At 44.9% G+C, this 12,471-nt stretch overlaps 1 protein-coding gene across 1 annotated transcript in view; it reads left to right on the top strand.

The window, feature by feature from the left end:
• Nucleotides 1–12,471, top strand: part of abhd12 (abhydrolase domain containing 12, lysophospholipase) — a gene marked incomplete at its 5' end in the record, with an annotated part of 54,806 nt that overhangs the window by 513 nt on the left and 41,822 nt on the right. The gene's annotated exons all lie outside the window — the stretch shown is intronic.

Raw genomic sequence — 12,471 nt, 5'->3', positions numbered from 1 at the left:
CACGTTAATATGCAGAATGTTCACGATGTTTGTTTTATCTGTAAAGTGTGTAGATGATCGCAGCCGTGTGTTATTTTATTTTTGGGGATCAGTGATTAGCATTTATAAATGTATTTTACTCGTCGCGTGCAGCTGTCGGTCTGTATTTGTTAGTCTTTCAAGCCCCGCCTCTGTACTTCATTGACCAATCACGCTATTGATGTGGGAGCAAGTCTTGGATGCTGATTGGTAGGAATCCATAGTTGAGGAATGGAGAAGTGATCTCGTCAACTTAAAATACCCCAAACTGCACAGATGTATTTAAAACGTAAAAAATGGTTTAAATGTGAGTTTGGTATCACATAACTGAGACGAAATAGTCAACATGAGGAGTCTCTTATCAGTCAATAACAGACGCCTTTTAAGAAATACTAGCCAGTGTACTCTGAGCCACCTGGGGCAGAATTAAGTGAATAAAGTGCAGGTGTAGTCACTAAATCAATTCCACGGGGGAGAACTTCAGCTAGTAAACCCATCGCGAGGAGAACTTGACATACACGCAAGGACCTAGCATGGCTGTCCAAGGGGGCTTGCTGCTTTGCTCCCTCATGCATTCCTGGAAGTTGTGCAGATATAGACGCTGCCCATAGTGCACGTTACATGCGCCTCTTCTAGGAATGACCTGCCTCTCAGTCCCAGCTGGACACCCTAGAACTGGACTTGAAAAATTCAGTAGCTTCCACCTGCAGACCTCCACTTCATTGAGGAACCTACCAAACTGTACACATCCTATGACGCTTAGCATCCTTTACATCATTCATCAGTGATGTTATGCGATACACCCAGTCATCTGTGTCTTTCTCAACACACATTTTGAAGATGCTTCATTCTGATTAAACGTCCTAACACCATGGATAAGGTTACAGGCTGTGAGAGGAGTTATCTGACTCGTGAGTAATGACGACTGATAAGCAGGCGTATCTTGCAGTAGGCTTGTCATGTAGTATGTCAGTGTCTCGGGTGCTGCGTACTTCTCACATTTTCCGCTGTGTGAACCATGTGAAATAAACGGGCAATCTGACTGGCTATTAAATTACCAAGCTCTGGAGGTCTAAAACTAGGCCTTTTTCCAAATAAATTGCATGTCCAGTAACAGTCTCATGTGCCACTCGACACGGTACTCGCATGCTCAAGGGGCTTTCAGGAAATCAAGCATTTCATGTGCCATGTGAATGATGCCCTATGGCTCAATAGTCATTAGGGACATCACCTTGTGCTGGGGCAGAAATAAATGATGAGCTAAGACCGTCAGAAGAACATCCACTACCTGCTAAGTGGCTACTCCATCCAAGAAACCCTAGAAGAAAGAGAAAGAATGAGAATGAGAACCAGACCATAGTCATCAGCAATGTGTGCTGAAGGGAAGAGCCAAACTAGGCCGACCCTGACAGCAAGACCCCAACGATTGGTGAAAGAGGCTGGTGCAAATGCAACCGGTTGGTAAGAGATAAACCAGGCTGACCCCAACTGGAGTCGAACGCACCCTTTACTAGGACACCAGTCTAAAGGAGGCCCAGGAACCCCAATTCAAATGCCACTGAAACTGCTGGAATACCTCCTGGTGGTTTACGGCGCCAGGTTAGGTCAGGTTGAGGAGCATGCACTGGTACAGCGTGTTGCTGCACCCACCACACGACAAAACAGCTTGGGATCCTGGTTGGCAAACCTTCAGGCAGACACGAGGTCCAGTCCCACCCTCTGGAAATGACCCTCTATCTGCCACAGCCAGGTGTTACGTGGGCATCCCCTTGGCCTGGTCCAGCCGCTCGGATCGTCAACAGTGAGGATCCTGCAAGCCAGGTCACCCTTGGGGATTCGTGCCACATGGTCGTAGTGCCGTAACTGACGCTACCTCAAAATGCAGGTAATGTGCCTCGTTCAGAACTCAATGAGCAACCACTCAATCGACACAAAGTCAGACCAGCGGTACCCAAGGACCCTCCAAAGAGACACAGTACTGAAGGAGTCTTCATCTCAGGTCACTGGATAACGTCCATGTCTCACAAACAGGAAGCACCTGGACTCTAAAGACTTGGACCTTGGTCCTTTTGCATAGATATCAGGAGCACCACACACCCCTTTCCAGTGACCTCAGGACCCCCCCATGCTCTCCCAGTCCATCTACTGACTGCATAGGAAGAGTCACCATAGACATGCATGTCGCTGCCGAGGTAAGTAAACCTCTCTTTATGACACCACTGTATATAATCTCTGTGCTAGGAAAGTGTGACGCCAGGGTACTGGTGCATTGGTTTCACTACGAGCCGGGGTCCAGACACCCCAACAATCTGCAATGTAGTGAGATCGAACTAAACATAGCGTTAAATTGGAGCAAAAATGGTGGCTCTCAAGGGACTGAATTTTAAGCCTTTTGAGTTAGCTGGTCATCTGTTGGATCGCATTGTGTCTTATTATTGTTTGCCTTTTGCTGGTGAAGGAAAAAGTAGTCTCGCTGAGACAGGCGTATGATATATACATATGGAGACAACCACAAGTGAATTTTGCTTAAAACGGGGCGGGGACAAGCAGTGTCACATTTCTAAACCAATCCAATGCCTTGTGAGGGAGGTGCTGAAAGTAAGGGCCGTGATTTTGAGTTTCAAAGAGCAGAGGTGCGCTCCTTAACTTGATCCGCCAGAACACAAGCTTCTGATTACATTGAACTGTCTACAGCCAAAGCGTCTCTTAAAAAGACCCCTATTAAACACATCAACGAGAGCACAGTGCGCCCTGAGTCTTTCTGTAACATCAGATTATATGTTGGCATTCAAAGACATCAATGGGCCGGTGGTAAAGGTGACCGATATGTTGGCGCAGGCGCTTTATGCACGCTGTGTTGTTCATTTACAGTGACAGTGTAAGAACAACTGGCCACAACATTCGTGAAAATAGGAATTTCAAAATGTGCATTTGAATTAAACGCTGTGTCACACCCTGTCAGATAAAGTGGAAAGGACTGCCACTAAGAGAGTTGGTACGGAGAGCCACAGGAGATGGCGATTTCAGGACCAAAAACACCCAATTCAACAGATCTGCCGATCAATAGCAGTAGACACACAGATGAAGCCGCACAACATCCACCAGACTGTACATCTAAACGAATAACTGAAGTAAGTTAACATCACCGTCTAACTGGAAATGCCAACAAGCCCTGCCAGGATATAGCCGTGATGTTTTAACACGTAGCATATGCCCAATGGTTATCTATGTCATATACTGAAGCAATAGTCCAAATGATAGAAAGTTTTCATAGGAGACAGACGTAGGCCACAAATGTGTGGAGTCAAGTAGCTGCATTTATCTATGCGTGTGTGTGTGTGTGTAATTCTTCAATAAAATGCACAAAATAATCATTAACCTTCGGTCAACTTGTACTATTGAGCTCCCGAAGTTTAACTTTTTCATGTTCTCTCAGTTTCAAGTCTTCTTTGCAGTTTCATCTGCTCTCTTCCTGAAACCCTGGCAGTTTAAAGTGTACGGACTGGAGGAATTGGAGGTGGGCAGGTGTTTTAGGCCAAACCCCCTTGTGGGTGGAGCCTTTATCGCAGCAGATTTCACTTCTACTCACTACAGACTTTTTAATGAGTTGTTCCCTAAGATGTGTATTCACGTTTGAGGATCGCATCTGACCTCACGAGACCCCCACAAGGAAACAAGGAATGTGAATCTTAAAGGCAGGCTTACAGAAAATAAAGCAAATGAAGAATTTTCCAGTAGCAACAGAGATTGATTACTAAGTAAGAAAATAGCTGAAATGAAAACCTGCAGTCACTGCACCCTCTCTCTCTCCCTCACCAAGAACTAAGCTTACACAGATAAATAGATCTACAGGGTGAGCCAAACTGAAATACCCCATTTCTCAAGGTCATTGCGCAAGGCAGAGGCAGCTGAGTGGGTGAGGGTCCTTTGATAGGCGGTCCCATGTAGTTTTCACTTGGTATCGTCCACACTGTGCTTTCACTGTCGAAGTGTTCTTAAAAAACAACAAACCCCTCATCACTACACAACACACCTTCCAAACACACTCCTGCATTCCTCCTAACGGTGACGTCCCAAATCGAAAAACAATTCTTCAGTAGATGACTAAATTTAGACAGACGGGTACAACACTAAACAGAAAATCTCCGGGTCGTCTAGAAACATCCAAGCTGTAAGGGCATTGATTTTGCAGTCTCCTAGACCTTCAGACCCTTCCGTCTTCAGCATTTCCAACATATCTTGGAAGAGGATTTCACATGAGGACCTTAATTCCCATCCATACAAAATGATGGGAGTGCAGAAACTCACTGAGAGAGACTGGGAGAGTCGTAGAGAGTTGTGCGCAAACATCCTGCAAACCGTTCGTCGAGATGTCATCTTCATTTGCAGCCACGAGGCACATTTCCATTTCAACGTTTGCGTAAATAAGCAAAACTTTCACTATTGTGCTGAAACCAACCCTCGTGAACTTCATCAGAGACCCCTGCAGAGTGAGCGTATTACAGTTTGGTGCGCCATTGCAGTATTTGGCATAGTAGGCCTTTACTTTTTTGAGGAGGTGGGAGCTTCAGAACATTATATTGAAATGCTAGAGGACTTTTTGTGGCCCCAACTGGAAGAAATGAATGTTTCGGATCCCTGGCGTCAACAGGATGGAGCGACAGATCATAGGGCATGAAGAGCCATGCAAGTTTTGCGGGGAAGCTGATCTCCCTGCGTGACGATGTCATGTGGCCTTCACATTCACCTGATCTCACTCCATGTGGGGCTCTCTCAAGTCGAAGGTCTACACACAGCGACCTGAAAACATTGCAGCGGTCAGGGAAGCTGTTCGCCATGAAATCAAGTCATGCAAGAGTTCAGAACGAGTGTATCGCTAATGATGGCCACCACCTTGAAGACATCATTTTTAAACACAGTGAAAAAAAATTTATTTTGTAGACCATTTCTTCTGTCGTAATGAAATTTATTTTATCTTGCAGCATTTTTGTAGAATAAACGCTTGAAATGTGGTACTTCTGTTTGGCTCACCCTGTATTTGTCCATATAAACACAATAACAAGCCCAAACCCCCAAAACATACAAGAGCTTCTGCCATCCAATAACCGGCTTGTAGGTGGCAATAAAGTGTCAGATCTGCCCAGTGTGTGCCCCACAGGGTTTCATTTAAAGGCATTAACATTCGGCTGGAGCAGATCCACAAATGGGACGTGCTGATAGAAGTTTGCTCCCTCCAAAGTCACCAGCCTTCTAGGGATTCGCCATTAGAGTGTTGGTAACAAAGTGAATCGTGTCACCTGCTGAGCTTACAGAGCCATCACTTATTAGAAACTTCTTCAAAGCCCACAGAGCTGATTTCTTCCATGGAAAGAAGCCTTCCCAGAATTAAATGGTTCCATGTCAAGCAAGAGTTTCTCAAGGAACCACAGAACCCAGTAAAGTGCCACCAGAGATTCTGCAAGAGAGTATATTCTTAAAAGTCAAGGTGTCAGTGACGTCACAGGGGACCTGTTTTTGGCTCCCAAAAGGCCCCTCCACATGAAGCTTCCAGAAAGAACAGCAGCAATCTAAATGCCAGTCTAGGTTATTCATGTGGTAAGAAGCTGCCAACATGCTGCTGCTAAATCATAGGGAAGTAAACCAGCCTGGCAGTGCTTGTTATGGAGAAAAACTCACTCTGGCTTGGAAGAAAACACGCAGAGTTTCAGGACGAGCAATCAGAGTAAGACTTTATTGTACAGAACTCAACGCTGACTCAGTTCAATGAAGTGAGCCCCAAACCTCGTATTTATTACAATTCTTAATCATCTGACTCCCGATACCCAACTCCTCCATTCTTCTCTTTTTGCTTATACCACCAATATTTCCTCGTGTTTAGTGGGCATTAATACACTTTCTGATGGAAATAATTACTTTCTACCCATCACCTGCCACCATTATCCTGTCCCGAGAGGCATGTCTGCCATCTGGCCAGAGGAGTGACCACCTCTTAATGACCTGTCACATTCTTAACCTTTGGTTTATAAATATTCGTGACATCCCAGATTGCTTAGAGGATAATATGTATGTGCATAAGCCTTTGATATTTAACCGATTTAGCTCTTACTTTGCCTGAAGCCGTTGGTTATGATACGTATGCATATGAATACATAAGAATTCTCTTCTGTATATATGGACTACTGTTATAACCCTGCCCAGGACAAAATTGTTCTGCCTCAGCATTTTAATGTAATGAATTGTAGTCAGGAAGTCAAGCCATTGTCAAAACCAAAAATTAAACGAATCTGTCATCAAAATAAAATCAATGCCTTTATACCAAAAAGTCATTTGTTAGCCAAAAGTAGTTTAAATCCCAAAAATCGCACACCTACATATTGTGTTAATCCTAAACTCAGAGGGATTGGGAACGCATGTGCCAAATGTTGTTCTGGTTTGGCTCGCTTACTCCCAGGTGGTTGTGGGAAATTTTGTTGTAGTAACAGGTGATGTAACCATGACAATAATAGTGGCACCCATAAACAAACAAAATGGGGTTGCAGGAAGATGCTAGAAATTTCCAGTGAGAAGACGACTCCGCGATGCTGGCCATGATATGCTTTTCCAGTATCATCCGCCTAACATCTGTGTTCTTTTGCCCATTTACATCTTTTCTTTTTATTTGCCAATTTCAGCCTTTTTCTTTGAAACTGTGCCTCGAAGGCTGGCATTCTAGAGTTGTCTTTCCTCTATCCCAGACAACGCTGGCATTTGGTGTGTAGTTTAAGAAGTTGTTGATGGAGGACCTGTGAGGCTTTAGTTTCTCACACTCCACACACTTGTGTCCTACTCGTCGTGTGGAGTTGTCCATCTTGCTCTCCCCTTCCTTTTCCTGTCCCGGTCAGACTGAGTCGGCCCTCTTCTCTCAAGACAGTAACAGACACCTTTAGTTTCTTAGCAATCTGTATGACCTTCATTCTGCCAAAAAACCAGCAGATGGACGTGTCTATTGAGAAGGCTGTCTTGTGTTGGCCATTTTTGAACCCAGGACTGTAATTTATGAAGACCATGATGTTAGAACGCGGGAAAAGGCAATTTACTTGCTTTTGTGAACAGAATGACAGGTTCAGTGGTGCTAATGCAAATACAAAGGTTTCTCTAATAACCAATTAGCACTTTGACCTGGCATGACTAATAAAGGGTAAGCTAAGGGAGTCGACCATTAGGGCACCGAAGGAATTACTGCTGGAAATGGAGCTTTCAAGTCCTATATGGTGTGGACCACCAAGGCGTGTACAGCCGCCATGACCCGACACAGACAGGCAGACACAAGTTTGCCACACGGCACACGATTCATTTACAGTCGGGGAGCCTTCCTTTCTGCCAACGGCACAGTACCAAATTAGCACCTCACAATAACACAGTCCTGTAGACACTTTCTTCTCTCCTTCTCTCGGTCCGTCCTTCCACCTCCACACCCTCTCAGGCAAGCGTCGCCCATCTCCTCCCGACTCTGGCTCCTTTTATAAGGCACCCTGAAGTGCTCCAGGTGCTCCTTGACCCAGTTGTGGCGCACATTTCAGGTGTGGGGTGTCCTGGCCGGGCCACACTGGATAATACATTAAAACTCAGTCCCTTCATTTCAAGAAGTAAGAGCCATTAGCAACACCAGTAATGTCTTCAGGATCAATTTCAACCAACAACATGAAAACTTGTGGGTGAGTCCAAAACTGTGAACACCAGTGTAAGTCACGACAGTATTTGTATGTTCAGTGCCCTCCATAGTATTTGGGACAGTGACACATTATTCATTGATTTACCCCTCGGCTCAACAGTTTAAAGTTCTAAATCAAACTCTATGGACATTGTGATAAAAGTGCCTGACGTGATGGCTGCATTAGAGGCTTTGGTAAATCGAGGAAATTGTCCCAAACGATATTGAGCGCACTGAACATTGTAAAATAATAAAGAGTATCATATGGAATAGAGTTGATTGAACAGCTCAATAATTAATTGCATTCAACATCTTCATTTTTACAATCGTACATATTGGTTTTTTTTCCCACTGTGACAGGGCTTCAGGGAAAAGCATGAGACCAAGCAGCCATTTTGGCAAGCACAGGCGTCATTAATGGCATTAATAAAGCTTCTGTTCAGTTTCTGTGTAGCATGATTGGAACCGTAATTAACCTTCTTCTAAAATAAAAAGCTTTATTCTTAAGTGAAAATGTACTGACATGACATGAATTAACCTGTGCTTGCCTTGCTACTTCCTGTCAATATGGCTGCTATGAAAAGCCCCATTAGTGATATGAAACCATGTCATGTCACCTCAACGACACATAAACCAAAGACTACAATTTCTGGAGATGTTAATGACATTATAAGCTAATTTTTGTAAAAAAAATGCCCAATTTTATAATCTAGTTTTTATTCTGCTATTCATTTTTTAATTTTATAATCACTCATCCATCATCCAACCTGCTATATCCTAACTACAGGGTCACGGGGGTCTGCTGGAAACAATCCCAGCCAGCACAGGGCACAAGGCAGGAAGAAACTCCAGGCAGTGCTCCAGCCCACCGCAGGGCACACACACACCAAGCACACACACTAGGGACAGTTTAGGACCACCAATGCACCTAACCTGCATGTCTTTGGACTGTGGGAGGAAACCCACGCAGTCATGGAGAGAACATGCAACCTCCACGCAGGGCGGACCCGGGAAGTGAACCCAGGTGTCCTTACTGCGAGACAGCAGTGGTACCACCGTGCCACCCATAATCACTCATAACATGGTCATTTTTTCATTTTGGGGATGGCATAGTATTTATACAAAATACAGTGTTGGAAAAGAGCTTTACAACAATATGGGACCCATTTCTGTGCAACTTATATTTAGGGACATCTAGCCAGTCAAAGTCATAACTCCCCCCCCAAACCAATAAGTTCAAATTTTGTTAGCTTAAATCTCCGTTAATATCGAATCAAGACGTTCAAATTCAGTTCCGTGGGTTACTCATGTGGCCAAATCAGGCTGCCAAGTTTCATTAAAATCTGCGAGGTCCAAAAGTGTGACCCATCTGTCGGAAATACACACAAGTTCTTATATCGAGTTCTCTTTTACGATGTTTAACCTCGAAATGCACATTTCACGCCTCTTTTTGTTGTGTACGCAAGTTTTATAAACGTTTCATTTTGGGGCACACAAGAAACTTTTCAATGTAACCAGAATCTTGGACAGCCAAGAAGGTGTGCGCCGCTGGCCTTTATACTGTGGACGTTCAGCCCCGAACACAGACGGACGGACAGACCGACAGACACCAGATTGTCCAACAACACACACGTTTAATGATTCTCTTCAATGTACAACACCTCACAATGCTCGATTCAGAAAAATACTCAGTCCCTTCTTTCTCTCTTTTTCTGCTCTTCTGTCGCCCTCACTTCTTCTCTCACAAGCTCTGTCTTCTTCCTCCTGACGCCGGCTCATCTAATGGTGTGAGGCAGCCCCTTTTATAACACCCCGGATGTGCTCCAGGTGCTTCGTAATGATCTTCTGGCAGCACTTCCGGTTGTCCAGGACTCCTGGTGGTGGCCATGGGACGCTACAGGGTTGAGCTTCCAAGCTCTGATCCTGTGGCCCCAATGCAGACCAGGGTGGCTTCCCTCTCGCGGTCCAGGGGAGGTATTGTCCCTCTCCTGGGCGGTCCAGGCGTCCCGTGCGAGTTCTCGTTTTGCCAGCTTAGCAAAGGTATGCATACATGGTGTCACTTGATGGCAGCAGGCTAAGATGATTGTTACTCCGTTGGAATGTTTCAAAATCGTCAAAGTTATCACAAAAATGGGAAGAAAAAAACAAAAAAAAACACCTGCAGGCAAGTTGAAAAAGGGCACGGCATCATGACAGAAATATTATATGTGCCTTGGTCCGACCCCTCAGGCTTCCCCTGGAGTGACAAGACAGAAATGAAATGTCTAAAACCTGGCAGGTGAGAAGCACCCGTGTGTTAAATTTCAAAGCTTTGCACAAAGGACACACAAACTGAGATTGTGCTTTAAGGTGTGGCGCACGAAAAACCGAACCATCTCCGACTCCAATGTCGACGTACGTTTCTTAGCCCGTACACGAAGCGAAAGATATGCAATACAAAAATCCAATTGCAATTGTCTGAAGGAGCCACATGCAATAAAATACACGTTTTTCCTCGCCGTCGTCCCTCAGTTCTTGGACCCAAGTCATTCCGTACGGCTTCACTCGTAGTGAGTGCAACACACCTTGACGAGACCTGCGCAAAACATTCGATTGTTGTGTCAATTTTACGTGTCGATTTCCTAGGGCTTCCGTTCCTGAATATCTGCTACGACCGCAGGTGTACGAACGGACGGAGCCCGATTCTTTTTGCAGTTTGCCACTGACCCAGACGTACGCCAGCCACTTCTTCACCAACTCGTGAATACCGCTCTTTACTGGAAGGTTTATGCCAGGAAACTTCAGTGTGAAAATGTCCCGTGTTTCCTTAAAAGAACCGGTAGACACTTACGCCTCCATTATTCCAATCTTCCGGATCTCTTTCACACACATCTGTACCCCCTGGGTCACAGCTTCCTTACTAATCCACAGTTGGGGCTGCTGACCCCGTCGTGACAACGAGGCTCCACGATTTCGATGGCACCCGCTTGTATAACAGCTTGAGCCAGCCGGTCGGAGATGGTTCAGTTTATCGTGTGCCACCCTGGTACAACATACAGTATGTTAGGGTTTGCGTGTCTACAGGCAGCTGTTATGTCATCTGTGCCACAAATAAATGGCACCTTAGAGACTTCAGCCTAAGACCTCAAATCAACATGTGTGGATAACGTGAAGGACAGGCATTAAGAGAGATCCTCAAGTCCTGATGTATTGTCAAGTTTACTTGCACGTGCTAACCAACATGACACCTCACCACTCACGGACCCCATACTTAGAAACTGTAATCCACCTTACCTTGAAACCGCTGCCTTTTCTTCCTGAAATGCATTATGTGGCCAAAAGTTTGTGGACAAACTGGAGACCTCCACCATCAAGCTGCCTCCCCCATTTGGCCATTCCACAGCTGAAACAGCGCTGGACCAGCCAATCCGATGACAGGACCCCTCTTTCCTATGATTCCTGTGATCCTCCATCAGGGATGACTTTACTTTAGTTTGGCAAAACAACTTGGCAGGTGGGCTGTGGCACCAAGTGCCATATTTGAGTACCGAGAAGAGAAACAGAATAGGTGAGGAGGGTTAGTATCCAATTCTGACTATCGTGTTACTTCTGTTTTAGTGCTAATGACAGTCTGTACAGTTAATCAGCAGCTCTAGTCAGGGTGTGCTAAACTGAAGCCGTGAGTTTTAAAAGCTGAGACCGAAGGGGCACCTCTTATAGTAGCAGGCAGACCACCACACAGTTTAGGGGCCCTGTAACTAAAAGCTCTAATAGCCCTTACTGCTCACCGTACATCTCTCTGTTCCTTTAGGTCCTACACATGATAATAATTATGAATCCAAAAATGTTTAAGAAGCCAAGCTGCCACGCAATCAATATTCAAACCGGTCATTTACCCCAGCTGTCATGTATTAACACATGTCTATGTATTTTATTGTCGTTTTTGTTTGTGTTTTCTGTTATGTTTATTACTATTATTGTACTGTCTCTTGAAATGTACTTATATTCCATGGTCTTTGTGGGTGGAGCCCTGGGAAGCGGGACCACCCTGACATCCCCAATCTTGAGCCATTCCTCTGGCTGTATAAGTAAGCTGAGCAGGCTCAGGAGTGGGGAATCATTCATTTATGGTGGGGGCTCGTGAGTATTCCTAGTTATTATTGTTGGATTTTCTGGTTTTCAGATTATTCTTGCTTCATTTTAAGGCTTCTGTTTTTTTGGATATCATTTTGGAACTTCTGTGGTGGGCTGGTGCTCTGCCCGGGGTTTGTTTCCTGCCTTGCACCCTGTGTTCGCTGGGATTGGCTCCAGCAGACCCCCGTGACCCTGTAGTTAGGATATAGCAGGTTGGATAATGGATGGATGGATTTTGGGACTTGGTTGCTAAGGATTGGCTTTTGGGCAACTCCTTGTGCCTCTTTTTGCTAACTTTTGTTAAGTAAATCCTTGATTCATAAAGATTTGAAGAAAGCTGTGCTCTTGTAACACAAGCCGAAGGTTTATGCTCATCCCTCCTCTTGTTCCATTTTTGGATGATTCTTGTTGTTTTGCCACTTCCCTAGCAGACGGCCTTTGAGGATCTGGTTGAGCTTGGGTGGCCCGGCCCATGAAGATCCTGACCTGCCTTTTTGGAGGCCTCACGCCCATTCTGTCTTTGTGAAAACTCCAGATCATAACAACAACAAAGCTTAGAAATTCTATCCAGCTAATTTCTCCATAATGACATCAACTCAGGGGTTATAGGATTAGAGTTACTATTGTCATGGGTACAGAGAACAGTGAAA

Source organism: Polypterus senegalus, chromosome 16, assembly GCF_016835505.1.
Source record: "Polypterus senegalus isolate Bchr_013 chromosome 16, ASM1683550v1, whole genome shotgun sequence".
In the NCBI taxonomy this organism is placed as follows: Eukaryota; Metazoa; Chordata; class Cladistia; order Polypteriformes; family Polypteridae; genus Polypterus; species Polypterus senegalus.
Note: the sequence above shows the minus strand (reverse complement) of the source record. Positions and strands in the feature narration are given on the sequence as shown.